Here is a 9,512-nt window from a genome sequence, read left to right as displayed (position 1 = left end):
GTTAAGCATGCTTGGGCGAGAGTACTACTAGGATGGGTGACCCCCTGGGAAGTACTCGTGTTGCATCCCTCCTTTTGTCTCTTTAATTAAATATTTTTTATCGCCTAGAAAAAATATTTTACTGAAGATAAATGAATATTTTGCACCAATTTGGGAAGAAATATTGAAATTGAATGCGATAACAGTGTTTTTTTCAAAAATCGGCTCGGCTAAACCGCCTTGCGGCAGTTTGGGCGGTCTAGATCTCCGCAAAAATACGCAAAATCAAAAAAAAATTCGGTAAATCGGACGTGCGCGCGCAATGTTATGGACCGTTTTAAAGGGACTTTATAGAATTTAGAGCGCTAGGAATAAGGATGCGATCATACAAGCACTAACGCACCGGATCCATCAGAACTCCGAAGTCAAGCGTGCTTGGGCCGAGAGTAGTACTAGGATGGGTGACCCCCTGGAAGTCCTTCGTGTTGCATCCCTCCTTTTGTCGCTTTTAATTAAATATTTTTTATCCCTAGATTTTTACTGAAGATGAATGAAAATTGTGCACCAATTTGGAGAAATATTGAAATTGAATGCGATAACAGGTGTTTTTTCAAAAATCGGCTCGGCCAAACCGCCTTGCGGCAGTTTGGGCGGCTAGATCTCGCAAAAATACGCAAAATCAAAAAAAAAATCGCGTAAATCGGACGTGCGAGCGCAATGTTATGATCGTTTAAAGGGCTTTATAGAATTTAGAGCGCTAGGAATGACGGATGCGATCATACCAGCACTAACGCACCGGATCCCATCAGAACTCCGAAGTTAAGCGTGCTTGGGCGAGAGTAGTACTAGGATGGGTGACCCCCTGGGAAGTCCTCGTGTTGCATCCCTCCTTTTGTCGCTTTTAACTAAATATTTTTTATCGCTAGATTTTTACTGAAGATGAATGAAAATTGTGCACCAATTTGGAGAAATATTGAAATTGAATGCGATAACAGGTGTTTTTTCGAAAATCGGCTCGGCCAAACCGCCTTGCGGCAGTTTGGGCGGCTAGATCTCGCAAAATACGCAAAATAAAAAAAAAATCGCGTAAATCGGACGTGCGAGCGCAATGTTATGACCGTTTAAAGGGCTTTATAGAATTTAGAGCGCTAGGAATAACGGATGCGATCATACCAGCACTAACGCACCGGATCCCATCAGAACTCCGAAGTTAAGCGTGCTTGGGCGAGAGTAGTACTAGGATGGGTGACCCCCTGGGAAGTCCTCGTGTTGCATCCCTCCTTTTGTCGCTTTTAATTAAATATTTTTTATCCCTAGATTTTTACTGAAGATGAATGAAAATTGTGCACCAATTTGGAGAAATATTGAAATTGAATGCGATAACAGGTGTTTTTTCGAAAATCGGCTCGGCCAAACCGCCTTGCGGCAGTAAATACGCAAAATAAAAAAAAAATCGCGTAAATCGGACGTGCGAGCGCAATGTTATGACCGTTTAAAGGGCTTTATAGAATTTAGAGCGCTTGGAATGACGGATGCGATCATACCAGCACTAACGCACCGGATCCTATCAGAACTCCGAAGTTAAGCGTGCGTGGGCGAGAGTAGTACTAGGATGGGTGACCCCCTGGGAAGTCCTCGTGTTGCATCCCTTCTTTTGTCGCTTTTAACTAAATATTTTTTATCGCTAGATTTTTACTGAAGATGAATGAAAATTGTGCACCAATTTGGAGAAATATTGAAATTGAATGCGATAACAGGTGTTTTTTCGAAAATCGGCTCGGCCAAACCGCCTTGCGGCAGTTTGGGCGGCTAGATCTCGCAAAATACGCAAAATCAAAAAAAAAATTGCGTAAATCGGACGTGCGAGCGCAATGTTATGACCGTTTAAAGGGCTTTATAGAATTTAGAGCGCTAGGAATGACGGATGCGATCATACCAGCACTAACGCACCGGATCCCATCAGAACTCCGAAGTTAAGCGTGCTTGGGCGAGAGTAGTACTAGGATGGGTGACCCCCTGGGAAGTCCTCGTGTTGCATCCCTCCTTTTGTCGCTTTTAATTAAATATTTTTTATCCCTAGATTTTTACTGAAGATGAATGAAAATTGTGCACCAATTTGGAGAAATATTGAAATTGAATGCGATAACAGGTGTTTTTTCGAAAATCGGCTCGGCCAAACCGCCTTGCGGCACTTTGGGCGGCTAGATCTCGCAAAATACGCAAAATAAAAAAAAAATCGCGTAAATCGGACGTGCGAGCGCAATGTTATGACCGTTTGAAGGGCTTTATAGAATTTAGAGCGCTAGGAATGACGGATGCGATCATACCAGCACTAACGCACCGGATCCCATCAGAACTCCGAAGTTAAGCGTGCTTGGGCGAGAGTAGTACTAGGATGGGTGACCCCCTGGGAAGTCCTCGTGTTGCATCCCTCCTTTTGTCGCTTTTAACTAAATATTTTTTATCGCTAGATTTTTACTGAAGATGAATGAAAATTGTGCACCAATTTGGAGAAATATTGAAATTGAATGCGATAACAGGTGTTTTTTCAAAAATCGGCTCGGCCAAACCGCCTTGCGGCAGTTTGGGCGGCTAGATCTCGCAAAATACGCAAAATAAAAAAAAAATCGCGTAAATCGGACGTGCGAGCGCAATGTTATGACCGTTTAAAGGGCTTTATAGAATTTAGAGCGCTAGGAATGACGGATGCGATCATACCAGCACTAACGCACCGGATCCCATCAGAACTCCGAAGTTAAGCGTGCTTGGGCGAGAGTAGTACTAGGATGGGTGACCCCCTGGGAAGTCCTCGTGTTGCATCCCTCCTTTTGTCGCTTTTAACTAAATATTTTTTATCGCTAGATTTTTACTGAAGATGAATGAAAATTGTGCACCAATTTGGAGAAATATTGAAATTGAATGCGATAACAGGTGTTTTTTCGAAAATCGGCTCGGCCAAACCGCCTTGCGGCACTTTGGGCGGCTAGATCCCGCAAAAATACGCAAAATAAAAAAAAAAATCGCGTAAATCGGACGTGCGAGCGCAATGTTATGATCGTTTAAAGGGCTTTATAGAATTTAGAGCGCTAGGAATGACGGATGCGATCATACCAGCACTAACGCACCGGATCCCATCAGAACTCCGAAGTTAAGCGTGCTTGGGCGAGAGTAGTACTAGGATGGGTGACCCCCTGGGAAGTCCTCGTGTTGCATCCCTCCTTTTGTCGCTTTTAACTAAATATTTTTTATCGCTAGATTTTTACTGAAGATGAATGAAAATTGTGCACCAATTTGGAGAAATATTGAAATTGAATGCGATAACAGGTGTTTTTTCGAAAATCGGCTCGGCCAAACCGCCTTGCGGCAGTTTGGGCGGCTAGATCTCGCAAAATACGCAAAATAAAAAAAAAATCGCGTAAATCGGACGTGCGAGCGCAATGTTATGACCGTTTAAAGGGCTTTATAGAATTTAGAGCGCTAGGAATGACGGATGCGATCATACCAGCACTAACGCACCGGATCCCATCAGAACTCCGAAGTTAAGCGTGCTTGGGCGAGAGTAGTACTAGGATGGGTGACCCCCTGGGAAGTCCTCGTGTTGCATCCCTCCTTTTGTCGCTTTTAACTAAATATTTTTTATCGCTAGATTTTTACTGAAGATGAATGAAAATTGTGCACCAATTTGGAGAAATATTGAAATTGAATGCGATAACAGGTGTTTTTTCAAAAATCGGCTCGGCCAAACCGCCTTGCGGCACTTTGGGCGGCTAGATCTCGCAAAATACGCAAAATCAAAAAAAAAATCGCGTAAATCGGACGTGCGAGCGCAATGTTATGACCGTTTAAAGGGCTTTATAGAATTTAGAGCGCTAGGAATGACGGATGCGATCATACCAGCACTAACGCACCGGATCCCATCAGAACTCCGAAGTTAAGCGTGCTTGGGCGAGAGTAGTACTAGGATGGGTGACCCCCTGGGAAGTCCTCGTGTTGCATCCCTCCTTTTGTCGCTTTTAACTAAATATTTTTTATCGCTAGATTTTTACTGAAGATGAATGAAAATTGTGCACCAATTTGGAGAAATATTGAAATTGAATGCGATAACAGGTGTTTTTTCAAAAATCGGCTCGGCCAAACCGCCTTGCGGCACTTTGGGCGGCTAGATCTCGCAAAATACGCAAAATAAAAAAAAAATCGCGTAAATCGGACGTGCGAGCGCAATGTTATGACCGTTTGAAGGGCTTTATAGAATTTAGAGCGCTAGGAATAACTGATGCGATCATACCAGCACTAACGCACCGGATCCCATCAGAACTCCGAAGTTAAGCGTGCTTGGGCGAGAGTAGTACTAGGATGGGTGACCCCCTGGGAAGTCCTCGTGTTGCATCCCTCCTTTTGTCGCTTTTAATTAAATATTTTTTATCCCTAGATTTTTACTGAAGATGAATGAAAATTGTGCACCAATTTGGAGAAATATTGAAATTGAATGCGATAACAGGTGTTTTTTCGAAAATCGGCTCGGCCAAACCGCCTTGCGGCACTTTGGGCGGCTAGATCTCGCAAAATACGCAAAATAAAAAAAAAACGTAAATCGGACGTGCGAGCGCAATGTTATGACCGTTTAAAGGGCTTTATAGAATTTAGAGCGCTAGGAATGACGGATGCGATCATACCAGCACTAACGCACCGGATCCCATCAGAACTCCGAAGTTAAGCGTGCTTGGGCGAGAGTAGTACTAGGATGGGTGACCCCCTGGGAAGTCCTCGTGTTGCATCCCTCCTTTTGTCGCTTTTAACTAAATATTTTTTATCGCTAGATTTTTACTGAAGATGAATGAAAATTGTGCACCAATTTGGAGAAATATTGAAATTGAATGCGATAACAGGTGTTTTTTCGAAAATCGGCTCGGCCAAACCGCCTTGCGGCATTTTGGGCGGCTAGATCTCGCAAAATACGCAAAATAAAAAAAAAATCGCGTAAATCGGACGTGCGAGCGCAATGTTATGACCGTTTAAAGGGCTTTATAGAATTTAGAGCGCTAGGAATGACGGATGCGATCATACCAGCACTAACGCACCGGATCCCATCAGAACTCCGAAGTTAAGCGTGCTTGGGCGAGAGTAGTACTAGGATGGGTGACCCCCTGGGAAGTCCTCGTGTTGCATCCCTCCTTTTGTCGCTTTTAACTAAATATTTTTTATCGCTAGATTTTTACTGAAGATGAATGAAAATTGTGCACCAATTTGGAGAAATATTGAAATTGAATGCGATAACAGGTGTTTTTTCAAAAATCGGCTCGGCCAAACCGCCTTGCGGCAGTTTGGGCGGCTAGATCCCGCAAAAATACGCAAAATCAAAAAAAAAATCGCGTAAATCGGACGTGCGAGCGCAATGTTATGACCGTTTGAAGGGCTTTATAGAATTTAGAGCGCTAGGAATGACGGATGCGATCATACCAGCACTAACGCACCGGATCCCATCAGAACTCCGAAGTTAAGCGTGCTTGGGCGAGAGTAGTACTAGGATGGGTGACCCCCTGGGAAGTCCTCGTGTTGCATCCCTCCTTTTGTCGCTTTTAACTAAATATTTTTTATCGCTAGATTTTTACTGAAGATGAATGAAAATTGTGCACCAATTTGGAGAAATATTGAAATTGAATGCGATAACAGGTGTTTTTTCAAAAATCGGCTCGGCCAAACCGCCTTGCGGCAGTTTGGGCGGCTAGATCTCGCAAAATACGCAAAATAAAAAAAAAATCGCGTAAATCGGACGTGCGAGCGCAATGTTATGACCGTTTAAAGGGCTTTATAGAATTTAGAGCGCTAGGAATGACGGATGCGATCATACCAGCACTAACGCACCGGATCCCATCAGAACTCCGAAGTTAAGCGTGCTTGGGCGAGAGTAGTACTAGGATGGGTGACCCCCTGGGAAGTCCTCGTGTTGCATCCCTCCTTTTGTCGCTTTTAATTAAATATTTTTTATCCCTAGATTTTTACTGAAGATGAATGAAAATTGTGCACCAATTTGGAGAAATATTGAAATTGAATGCGATAACAGGTGTTTTTTCGAAAATCGGCTCGGCCAAACCGCCTTGCGGCACTTTGGGCGGCTAGATCTCGCAAAATACGCAAAATAAAAAAAAAATCGCGTAAATCGGACGTGCGAGCGCAATGTTATGACCCTTTAAAGGGCTTTATAGAATTTAGAACGCTAGGAATGACGGATGCGATCATACCAGCACTAACGCACCGGATCCCATCAGAACTCCGAAGTTAAGCGTGCTTGGGCGAGAGTAGTACTAGGATGGGTGACCCCCTGGGAAGTCCTCGTGTTGCATCCCTCCTTTTGTCGCTTTTAACTAAATATTTTTTATCGCTAGATTTTTACTGAAGATGAATGAAAATTGTGCACCAATTTGGAGAAATATTGAAATTGAATGCGATAACAGGTGTTTTTTCAAAAATCGGCTCGGCCAAACCGCCTTGCGGCATTTTGGGCGGCTAGATCTCGCAAAATACGCAAAATAAATAAAAAAATCGCGTAAATCGGACGTGCGAGCGCAATGCTATGATCGTTTAAAGGGCTTTATAGAATTTAGAGCGCTAGGAATGACGGATGCGATCATACCAGCACTAACGCACCGGATCCCTTCAGAACTCCGAAGTTAAGCGCGCTTGGGCGAGGGTGGTACTAGGATGGGTGACCCCCTGGGAAGTCCTCGTGTTGCATCCCTCCTTTTGTCGCTTTTAACTAAATATTTTTTATCGCTAGATTTTTACTGAAGATGAATGAAAATTGTGCACCAATTTGGAGAAATATTGAAATTGAATGCGATAACAGGTGTTTTTTCGAAAATCGGTTCGGCCAAACCGCCTTGCGGCACTTTGGGCGGCCAGATCTTCCAAAATACGCAAAATTAAAAAAACAATCGCGTAAATCGGACGTGCGAGCGCAATGTTATGATCGTTTAAAGGGCTTTATAGAATTTAGAGCGCTAGGAATGACGGATGCGATCATACCAGCACTAACGCACCGGATCCCATCAGAACTCCGAAGTTAAGCGTGCTTGGGCGAGAGTAGTACTAGGATGGGTGACCCCCTGGGAAGTCCTCGTGTTGCATCCCTCCTTTTGTCGCTTTTAATTAAATATTTTTTATCCCTAGATTTTTACTGAAGATGAATGAAAATTGTGCACCAATTTGGAGAAATATTGAAATTGAATGCGTAACAGGTGTTTTTTCAAAAATCGGCTCGGCCAAACCGCCTTGCGGCACTTTGGGCGGCTAGATCTGTCAAAATACGCAAAATCAAAAAAAAAATCGCGTAAATCGGACGTGCGAGCGCAATGTTATGATCGTTTAAAGGGCTTTATAGAATTTAGAGCGCTAGGAATGACGGATGCGATCATACCAGCACTAACGCACCGGATCCCATCAGAACTCCGAAGTCAAGCGTGCTTGGGCGAGGGAAGTACTAGGATGGGTGACCGCCAGGGAAGTCCTTGTGTTGCATCCCTCCGATGGGATCCGGTGCGTTAGTGCTGGTATGATCGCATCCGTCATTCCTAGCGTTCTAAATTCTATAAAGCCCTTTAAAGGGTCATAACATTGCGCTCGCATGTCCGATTTACGTTTTTTTTTTATTTTCCGTATTTTGCGAGATCTAGCCGCCCAAAGTGGCGCAAGGCGGTTTGGCCGACCCGATTTTTGAAAAAACACCTGTTATCGCATTCAATTTCAATATTTCTCCAAATTGGTGCACAATTTTCATTCATCTTCAGTAAAAATCTACGGATAAAAAATATTTAATTAAAAGCGACAAAAAGAGGGATGCAACACGAGGACTTCCCAGGGGGTCACCCATCCTAGTACTACTCTCGCCCAAGCACGCTTCACTTCGGAGTTCTGATGGGATCCGGTGCGTTAGTGCTGGTATGATCGCATCCGTTATTCCTAGCGCTCTAAATTCTATAAAGCCCTTTAAACGGTCATAACATTGCGCTCGCACGTCCGATTTACGCGATTTTTTTTTGATTTTGCGTATTTTGCGAGATCTAGCCGCCCAAAGTGCCGCAAGGCGGTTTGGCCGAGCCGATTTTCGAAAAAACACCTGTTATCGCATTCAATTTCAATATTTCTCCAAATTGGTGCACAATTTTCATTCATCTTCAGTAAAAATCTAGCGATAAAAAATATTTAGTTAAAAGCGACAAAAGGAGGGATGCAACACGAGGACTTCCCAGGGGGTCACCCATCCTAGTACTACTCTCGCCCAAGCACGCTTAACTTCGGAGTTCTGATGGGATCCGGTGCGTTAGTGCTGGTATGATCGCATCCGTCATTCCTAGCGCTCTAAATTCTATAAAGCCCTTTAAACGGTCATAACATTGCGCTCGCATGTCCGATTTACGTTTTTTTTTATTTTCCGTATTTTGCGAGATCTAGCCGCCCAAAGTGCCGCAAGGCGGTTTGGCCGAGCCGATTTTCGAAAAAACACCTGTTATCGCATTCAATTTCAATATTTCTCCAAATTGGTGCACAATTTTCATTCATCTTCAGTAAAAATCTAGCGATAAAAAATATTTAGTTAAAAGCGACAAAAGGAGGGATGCAACACGAGGACTTCCCAGGGGGTCACCCATCCTAGTACTACTCTCGCCCAAGCACGCTTAACTTCGGAGTTCTGATGGGATCCGGTGCGTTAGTGCTGGTATGATCGCATCCGTCATTCCTAGCGCTCTAAATTCTATAAAGCCCTTTAAACGGTCATAACATTGCGCTCGCACGTCCGATTTACGCGATTTTTTTTTTGATTTTGCGTATTTTGCGAGATCTAGCCGCCCAAACTGCCGCAAGGCGGTTTGGCCGAGCCGATTTTCGAAAAAACACCTGTTATCGCATTCAATTTCAATATTTCTCCAAATTGGTGCACAATTTTCATTCATCTTCAGTAAAAATCTAGCGATAAAAAATATTTAGTTAAAAGCGACAAAAGGAGGGATGCAACACGAGGACTTCCCAGGGGGTCACCCATCCTAGTACTACTCTCGCCCAAGCACGCTTAACTTCGGAGTTCTGATGGGATCCGGTGCGTTAGTGCTGGTATGATCGCATCCGTCATTCCTAGCGCTCTAAATTCTATAAAGCCCTTTAAACGGTCATAACATTGCGCTCGCACGTCCGATTTACGCGATTTTTTTTTATTTTGCGTATTTTGCGAGATCTAGCCGCCCAAACTGCCGCAAGGCGGTTTGGCCGAGCCGATTTTCGAAAAAACACCTGTTATCGCATTCAATTTCAATATTTCTCCAAATTGGTGCACAATTTTCATTCATCTTCAGTAAAAATCTAGGGATAAAAAATATTTAATTAAAAGCGACAAAAGGAGGGATGCAACACGAGGACTTCCCAGGGGGTCACCCATCCTAGTACTACTCTCGCCCAAGCACGCTTAACTTCGGAGTTCTGATGGGATCCGGTGCGTTAGTGCTGGTATGATCGCATCCGTTATTCCTAGCGCTCTAAATTCT

General features: G+C 43.7%; 23 non-coding genes and 1 pseudogene across 23 annotated transcripts; 19 read left to right on the top strand and 5 right to left on the bottom strand.

The window, feature by feature from the left end:
• Positions 1-354: 354 nt before the first annotated feature.
• Positions 355-473, top strand: LOC132601058 (5S ribosomal RNA; annotated as a pseudogene).
• A 274-nt stretch (positions 474-747) lies between these two features.
• LOC132600864 (5S ribosomal RNA) lies at positions 748-866 on the top strand. The gene has a single exon (XR_009567334.1). It is a non-coding gene; the product is annotated as a 5S ribosomal RNA (ribosomal RNA).
• A 272-nt stretch (positions 867-1,138) lies between these two features.
• Positions 1,139-1,257, top strand: LOC132600863 (5S ribosomal RNA). The gene has a single exon (XR_009567333.1). It is a non-coding gene; the product is annotated as a 5S ribosomal RNA (ribosomal RNA).
• Positions 1,258-1,509: 252 nt separating this feature from the next.
• Positions 1,510-1,628, top strand: LOC132600974 (5S ribosomal RNA). The gene has a single exon (XR_009567428.1). It is a non-coding gene; the product is annotated as a 5S ribosomal RNA (ribosomal RNA).
• Positions 1,629-1,901: 273 nt separating this feature from the next.
• On the top strand, positions 1,902-2,020 carry LOC132601115 (5S ribosomal RNA). The gene has a single exon (XR_009567548.1). It is a non-coding gene; the product is annotated as a 5S ribosomal RNA (ribosomal RNA).
• A 272-nt stretch (positions 2,021-2,292) lies between these two features.
• LOC132601114 (5S ribosomal RNA) lies at positions 2,293-2,411 on the top strand. Its single transcript, XR_009567547.1, has one exon. It is a non-coding gene; the product is annotated as a 5S ribosomal RNA (ribosomal RNA).
• A 272-nt stretch (positions 2,412-2,683) lies between these two features.
• Positions 2,684-2,802, top strand: LOC132601113 (5S ribosomal RNA). Its single transcript, XR_009567546.1, has one exon. It is a non-coding gene; the product is annotated as a 5S ribosomal RNA (ribosomal RNA).
• A 274-nt stretch (positions 2,803-3,076) lies between these two features.
• On the top strand, positions 3,077-3,195 carry LOC132601112 (5S ribosomal RNA). Its single transcript, XR_009567545.1, has one exon. It is a non-coding gene; the product is annotated as a 5S ribosomal RNA (ribosomal RNA).
• A 272-nt stretch (positions 3,196-3,467) lies between these two features.
• LOC132601111 (5S ribosomal RNA) lies at positions 3,468-3,586 on the top strand. The gene has a single exon (XR_009567544.1). It is a non-coding gene; the product is annotated as a 5S ribosomal RNA (ribosomal RNA).
• Positions 3,587-3,859: 273 nt separating this feature from the next.
• Positions 3,860-3,978, top strand: LOC132601109 (5S ribosomal RNA). Its single transcript, XR_009567542.1, has one exon. It is a non-coding gene; the product is annotated as a 5S ribosomal RNA (ribosomal RNA).
• A 272-nt stretch (positions 3,979-4,250) lies between these two features.
• On the top strand, positions 4,251-4,369 carry LOC132600883 (5S ribosomal RNA). Its single transcript, XR_009567352.1, has one exon. It is a non-coding gene; the product is annotated as a 5S ribosomal RNA (ribosomal RNA).
• Positions 4,370-4,638: 269 nt separating this feature from the next.
• Positions 4,639-4,757, top strand: LOC132601108 (5S ribosomal RNA). Its single transcript, XR_009567541.1, has one exon. It is a non-coding gene; the product is annotated as a 5S ribosomal RNA (ribosomal RNA).
• A 272-nt stretch (positions 4,758-5,029) lies between these two features.
• On the top strand, positions 5,030-5,148 carry LOC132601107 (5S ribosomal RNA). Its single transcript, XR_009567540.1, has one exon. It is a non-coding gene; the product is annotated as a 5S ribosomal RNA (ribosomal RNA).
• A 274-nt stretch (positions 5,149-5,422) lies between these two features.
• Positions 5,423-5,541, top strand: LOC132601106 (5S ribosomal RNA). The gene has a single exon (XR_009567539.1). It is a non-coding gene; the product is annotated as a 5S ribosomal RNA (ribosomal RNA).
• A 272-nt stretch (positions 5,542-5,813) lies between these two features.
• Positions 5,814-5,932, top strand: LOC132601105 (5S ribosomal RNA). Its single transcript, XR_009567538.1, has one exon. It is a non-coding gene; the product is annotated as a 5S ribosomal RNA (ribosomal RNA).
• A 272-nt stretch (positions 5,933-6,204) lies between these two features.
• LOC132601104 (5S ribosomal RNA) lies at positions 6,205-6,323 on the top strand. Its single transcript, XR_009567537.1, has one exon. It is a non-coding gene; the product is annotated as a 5S ribosomal RNA (ribosomal RNA).
• A 273-nt stretch (positions 6,324-6,596) lies between these two features.
• LOC132601050 (5S ribosomal RNA) lies at positions 6,597-6,715 on the top strand. The gene has a single exon (XR_009567496.1). It is a non-coding gene; the product is annotated as a 5S ribosomal RNA (ribosomal RNA).
• Positions 6,716-6,988: 273 nt separating this feature from the next.
• On the top strand, positions 6,989-7,107 carry LOC132601103 (5S ribosomal RNA). The gene has a single exon (XR_009567536.1). It is a non-coding gene; the product is annotated as a 5S ribosomal RNA (ribosomal RNA).
• A 272-nt stretch (positions 7,108-7,379) lies between these two features.
• On the top strand, positions 7,380-7,498 carry LOC132600985 (5S ribosomal RNA). Its single transcript, XR_009567439.1, has one exon. It is a non-coding gene; the product is annotated as a 5S ribosomal RNA (ribosomal RNA).
• A 311-nt stretch (positions 7,499-7,809) lies between these two features.
• Positions 7,810-7,928, bottom strand: LOC132600882 (5S ribosomal RNA). The gene has a single exon (XR_009567351.1). It is a non-coding gene; the product is annotated as a 5S ribosomal RNA (ribosomal RNA).
• Positions 7,929-8,200: 272 nt separating this feature from the next.
• LOC132601102 (5S ribosomal RNA) lies at positions 8,201-8,319 on the bottom strand. The gene has a single exon (XR_009567535.1). It is a non-coding gene; the product is annotated as a 5S ribosomal RNA (ribosomal RNA).
• Positions 8,320-8,587: 268 nt separating this feature from the next.
• LOC132601101 (5S ribosomal RNA) lies at positions 8,588-8,706 on the bottom strand. The gene has a single exon (XR_009567534.1). It is a non-coding gene; the product is annotated as a 5S ribosomal RNA (ribosomal RNA).
• A 273-nt stretch (positions 8,707-8,979) lies between these two features.
• Positions 8,980-9,098, bottom strand: LOC132601100 (5S ribosomal RNA). Its single transcript, XR_009567533.1, has one exon. It is a non-coding gene; the product is annotated as a 5S ribosomal RNA (ribosomal RNA).
• A 271-nt stretch (positions 9,099-9,369) lies between these two features.
• LOC132601098 (5S ribosomal RNA) lies at positions 9,370-9,488 on the bottom strand. The gene has a single exon (XR_009567531.1). It is a non-coding gene; the product is annotated as a 5S ribosomal RNA (ribosomal RNA).
• Between the last annotated feature and the right edge of the window lie 24 nt (positions 9,489-9,512).

Source organism: Lycium barbarum, chromosome 6 (genome assembly GCF_019175385.1).
Source record: "Lycium barbarum isolate Lr01 chromosome 6, ASM1917538v2, whole genome shotgun sequence".
Lineage (NCBI taxonomy): Eukaryota > Viridiplantae > Streptophyta > Magnoliopsida > Solanales > Solanaceae > Lycium > Lycium barbarum.
This window is presented reverse-complemented; position numbering and strand designations above follow the sequence as displayed.